Source organism: Triticum urartu, chromosome 4A (assembly GCF_056163025.1).
Source record: "Triticum urartu cultivar PI428250 chromosome 4A, HENAU_Tu73, whole genome shotgun sequence".
NCBI lineage: Eukaryota > Viridiplantae > Streptophyta > Magnoliopsida > Poales > Poaceae > Triticum > Triticum urartu.
In genome coordinates, this window is record NC_141876.1 from 269,280,817 (window position 1) to 269,286,402 (window position 5,586).

A 5,586-nucleotide genomic window follows, 5' to 3' on the forward strand; every position below is an offset into this window, starting at 1 on the left:
TTCTTCGTCCCTGCTGGAAGTTCACCACTGACTTGTACTTGGGCTCCAATTCTTTTATTGCAATTACAAGTTCACATCAACTTGCAATTGGGGTGAGCAACCGATTTTTATCCGAGGAACAATTTCATCTTCAATACGCAAAATGTCCGTCTCGACCCTGACAATTACTAGTCCACTTTTCTTTTTTGTCCTTTTTAGTTGCTCGACATATTTTTATTTTTTATTTTTTTGGACCCAACCCATTTTTTCAAATGTCCCAATCGCAAATATTTCCACCCATTTGTTTTTACTTTTTCTAAAGATATGCAACCGAGTTGGAGGGGCCCAAGTTTTCATGTGTCTTCTTTCAAGCCACCATTTATATTATTTTAGTTACCAGCCCATTGATTTAGTTCCCCACCTTTTTTGAAAATCTCATAGTTGTATACAAATGAGACAAACCCTCTGAGAGTCATATACTTTTATGTATAAGGCTAGTTTGTCCACCAATTCAAAACAAATCTGAGTTTTTAAAAAAATGTTTTGGAATTTAAAAAATGGTTTGTGTTTTCAAAAAGTGTCTTTAACAATTCAAAAAATGATTTGGGATTGTAAAAATGTTCATTTTTCAGAAATTATTTAGAATTTTAAAAGATGTTCTCACTTTATGTTTTATACGCAAATTCAAAATTTTGGAGGATTTTAAATTTTCTTCATATTCTTAAAAATGTTCAAAAATTTAAAAAGTTGTGCGTGTTTGACAAAAAATCATAATTTCTAAAAAGTGTTCGAAAATTGTTTGCAATTTTCAAGTGATGTTCAGTTACGCCACTTCGGTTTAGTTCTTCAACCCTCTCACTACTGATTTGTCACAATGAGTTGTCTATTGCACTGGCTAGCTATAAGTTGTGCACATAGGAGGCCTGTTGTTCTACATGCTTTTTATTGCTCTACGTGATGCATGTTTGTTTGGTAACCTTGGGACGTGCACCTTTTGCACCGACCAAGTATCTTTTCTTGGCTATGTTGTTATTTCAGAGGGAATTGAAGTTGATAAAGCCAAGATTGAAGCTATTGAGAGTTGGTCGCAGCCCAAGACGGTCACACACTCGCTGGTTTCTATAGGCGTTTTGTGAGAGATTTCAGCACCATTGTTGCACCTCTCAATGAGCTTACAAAGAAGGATGTGCCTTTTGTTTGGGGTACCACATAGGAAGAAGCCTTCACGGTATTGAAAGATAAGTTAACACATGCTCCTTTACTCCAATTTCCTGATTTTAATAAGAATTTTGAGCTTGAATGTGATGCTAGTGGAATTGGATTGGGAGGTGTGTTATTACAAGATAGTAAACCTGTTGCATACTTTTCTGAAAAATTGAGTGGGCCTAGTCTAAACTATTCTACTTATGATAAGGAATTATATGCTCTTGTTCGGATTTTGTTATACATTCTGATCATGAATCTTTGAAACATATTAAAAGTCAAGCAGAACTGAACCATAGACATGCTAAATGGGTTGAATTCATTGAGACTTTTCCTTATGTCATAAAACACAAGAAGGGTAAAAAATGCTATTGTTGATGCACTGTCGTGTCGCTATACTATGCTTTCACAACTTGACTTTAAAAAATTTGGTTTGGAGACCATGAAAGATCAATATGCGCATGATGCTGAATTTAAAGATGTATTGCAAAATTGTAAAGAAGGGAGAACATGGAACAAGTTCATCGCTAATGATGGATTTTTGTGTTTCGTGCCAACAAGCTATGCATTCCAGCTAGCTATATTCGTCTTTTGTTGTTGCAGGAGGTGTATGGAGAAGGATTAATGGGACACTTTGGCGTGAAGAAGACACAGGACGTACTTGCTACACATTTCTTTTGGCCAAATATGAGACGGGATGTTGAGCGTTTTGTTGCTCACTGCACTACATGTCAAAAAGCAAAGTCAAGACTTAATCCTCATGGTTTATATATGCCTTTGCCTATACCTAGTGTTTCATGGGAGGATATATCTATGGTTTGTTTTAGGATTACCTCAAACAAAGAAGGGTAGGGATAACATATTTGTTGTCATGGATAGATGTTCGAAAATGACACACTTCATACCATATCATAAAATCGATGTTGCTGCTAATGTTGTTGATTTGTTCTTTCGTGAAATTATTCGCTTGCATGGTGTGCCAAATATTATTGTTTCAGATCGTGATACTAAATTTCTTAGCCACGTTTGGAGATGTTTATGGGCTAAGTTGGGGACTAGACTTCTTTTTAGTACTACATGTCACCCCAAACTGATGGACAAACTAAAGTAGTCAATAGAACATTGTCTACTAGTCTACTATGCTTAGGGCTGTTTTGAAGAATAACAAGAAAATGTGGGAAGAATGCTTGCCTCATATTGAATTTGCTTATAATTGCTCACTTCATTCTACTACTTAGATGTACCCTTTTGAAATTGTCTATGGTTTCCTACCTCGTGCACCTATTAATTTGTTACCTCTTCCATCTTCATAGAAGGTTAATTTTGATGCTAAACAACATGTTGAATTGATCTTAAAAATGCATGAGTTAACTAAGGAAAACGTTGAGCGTATGAATGCTACATATAAATTTGCTGGAGATAAAGGTAGAAAACATGTTGTCTTTGCACCTGGAGATCTTGTTTGGTTACATTTGCACAAGGATAGGTTTCCTGATTTGCGCAAATCAAAGCTAATGTCACGTGCTGATGGTCCTTTTAAGGTGTTAGAGAAAATAAATGATAATGCATATAAACTTGAGTTGTCTGCAAATTTTGGGGTTAGTCCCACTTTTAACATTGCAGATTTGTAGCCTTATTTGGGTGAGGAAGATGAGCTTCCACCGAGGACGACTTCACTTCAAAAAGGGGAGGATGATGAGGACATCAATACCATTGTTACACCCACATCCCTTACTGCTATACCTATTGGACCAATTAGTAGAGCTCGCACACGCCAATTAAATTACCAGGTACTTTCGTTTCTTGGTAATGATTCTAATGTTCATGAGAATATGATTCTACCTGAATTGGATACATTTGTTTTGCTTACAAATGAAGGGTCTAGCTTGGACAAGAAGGATGAACATTGGGTCAAGAACAAGCATGGAGATGACGGCATGCGCAAGGGGAACAAGAACGGAGTTTCAAGTGATGATTTTAGGACTTTGAAGCCACCATGATGAGAGTGTGAAGGCTTGGACGAAATATGCAAGATGCCACTTCACAAATTTTGTCCAGAGGCTATTATAGGTGTTGCGTCACCTTACTATTGGATCAATCCCATGTTATTTCAAAATACTTAAGTATAAGTTGTTTTTAGAGTCTGTATGTGTGGGAAAACAAAGTTAGGGTTGGTTTTGGACCCCTCCTACGAGGGGTCACGAATCCCCCCCCCACTCCTCCATATATACAGTCCTTAGGGCGTCGTTTAGACTTTAGGTTTTGTTTAGATTAAAGTTTGTCATAGTTGTAACTTCGCGTACTTCGTTTGTGTTCAACGACTAGACAGAGATGTCACAGAACCCCATCTTTATCAATAACGGTTTCATCTTATGTTCACAATATCCAGATTGCAATCTCGGTTTCTTGCTTGTTCTTTGTTTGCTTGTAGGAAATAGACCCTCGTGGTCAGATCGATCGTGCTCCGGCGTGGTCAATAACCTCTCGGAGTTGGTTTAGCGATTGCTAAGGCGCGACGTCCTCACACATTCGTAGTCGGATCGTGAAAGTCTACTCCTCCAAAAACTATAATCACCATCTCATCGAAAGACGGGACACCTTTGCCTCTATCAACTCCCTCCGCCTTGGCATAAAAGAGACTGCACCGACCCTTCGAGTGTCCCGTGCAGCGTGTCCCATGTCTATGTGTAGCTCCTCGTTGTTCTGCTGACTGGTTGGCTATTGAAGTGGTCGCTGACTCGCTGTACATGCTAGCTAGAGCTTGCTATAGCTGCTCGTTCCTCAAGTTGCTAGCATATGGCTCAAAGAGGGAGGATGCAGTCAGTAGAACGTACATGTGCACCGTCAAGGAGAACATATTTTGGGGAACATAGTAATTTCAAAAAAATTCCTACGCACACGCAGGATCATGGTGATGCATAGCAACAAGAGGGGAGAGTGTTGTCCACGTACCCTTGTAGACCGTTAAGTGGAAGCGTTATGACAACGCGGTTGATGTAGTCGTACGTCTTCATGATCGACCGATCCTTAGTACCGAACGTATGGCACCTCCGCGTTCAGCACACGTTCAGCTCGGTGACGTCCCATGAACTCACGATCCAGTAGAGCTCGGGGAAGAGTTTCATCAGCACGACGGCGTGATGATGATGTTGATGAAGCTACCATGACAGGGCTTCGCCTAAGCACCGCTACAGTATGACCGAGGTGGATTATGGTGGAGGGGCACCGCACATGGCTGGGAGAGATCTTTGTGATCAACTTGTGTGTCTAGAGGTGCCCCCCTGCCCCTGTATATAAAGGAGCAAGGGGGAGGCCGGCCGGCCCTTGTTGGTGCGCCACGAGGAGGAATCCTCCTCCTAGTAGGAGTAGGATTCCCCTCTTTCCTACTCCTACTAGGAGGGGGAAGGAAGGGAGAGAAAGAGAAGGAAAGGGGGCGCCGCCCCCTCTCCTAGTCCAATTCGGACAGAGGGGAGGAGGCGCGCTGCCTGCCCTAGGCCGGCCCCTCTCTCTTTCCCTTATGGCCCAACAAGGCCCATTAGCCCCCGGGGGGTTCCGGTAACCCCTTCGGTACTCCGGTAAAATCCTGATTTTACCCGAACCTCTTCTGATGTCCAAATGTAGGCTTCCAATATATCAATCTTCATGTCTCGACCATTTCGAGACTCCTCGTCATGTCCATGATCATATCCGGGACTCCGAACTACCTTCGGTACATCAAAACATATAAACTCATAAAACTGATCGTCACAGAACTTTAAGTGTGCGGACCCATGGGTTCCAGAACTATGTAGACATGACTGAGACATGTCTCCGGTCAATAACCAATAGCGGAACCTGGATGCTCATACTGGTTCCTACATATTCTACGAAGATCTTTATCGGTCAAACCGCATAACACTATACGTTGTTCTCTTTGTTATCGGTATGTTACTTGCCCGAGATTCAATCATCGGTATCCCAATACCTAGTTCAATCTCGTTACCGGCAAGTCTCTTTACTCATTTCGTAATGCACTATCTCGCAACTAACTCATTAGTTGCATTGCTTGCAAGGCTTATAGTGATGTGCATTACCGAGAGGGCCCAGAGATACCTCTCCCTCCGACAATCGGAGTGACAAATCCTAATCTTGATCTATGCCAACTCAACAAGTACCATCGGAGACACCTGTAGAGCACTTTTATAATCACCCAGTTACGTTGTGACGTTTGATATCACACAAAGTGTTCCTCCAGTATTCGGGAGTTGCATAATCTCATAGTCATAAGAACATGTATAAGTCATGAAGAAAGCAATAGCAGTAAACAAAAACGATCAAGTGCTAAGCTAACGGAACGGGTCAAGTCAATCACATCATTCTCCTAATGATGTGATCCCATTGATCAAATAACAACTCATGTCTATG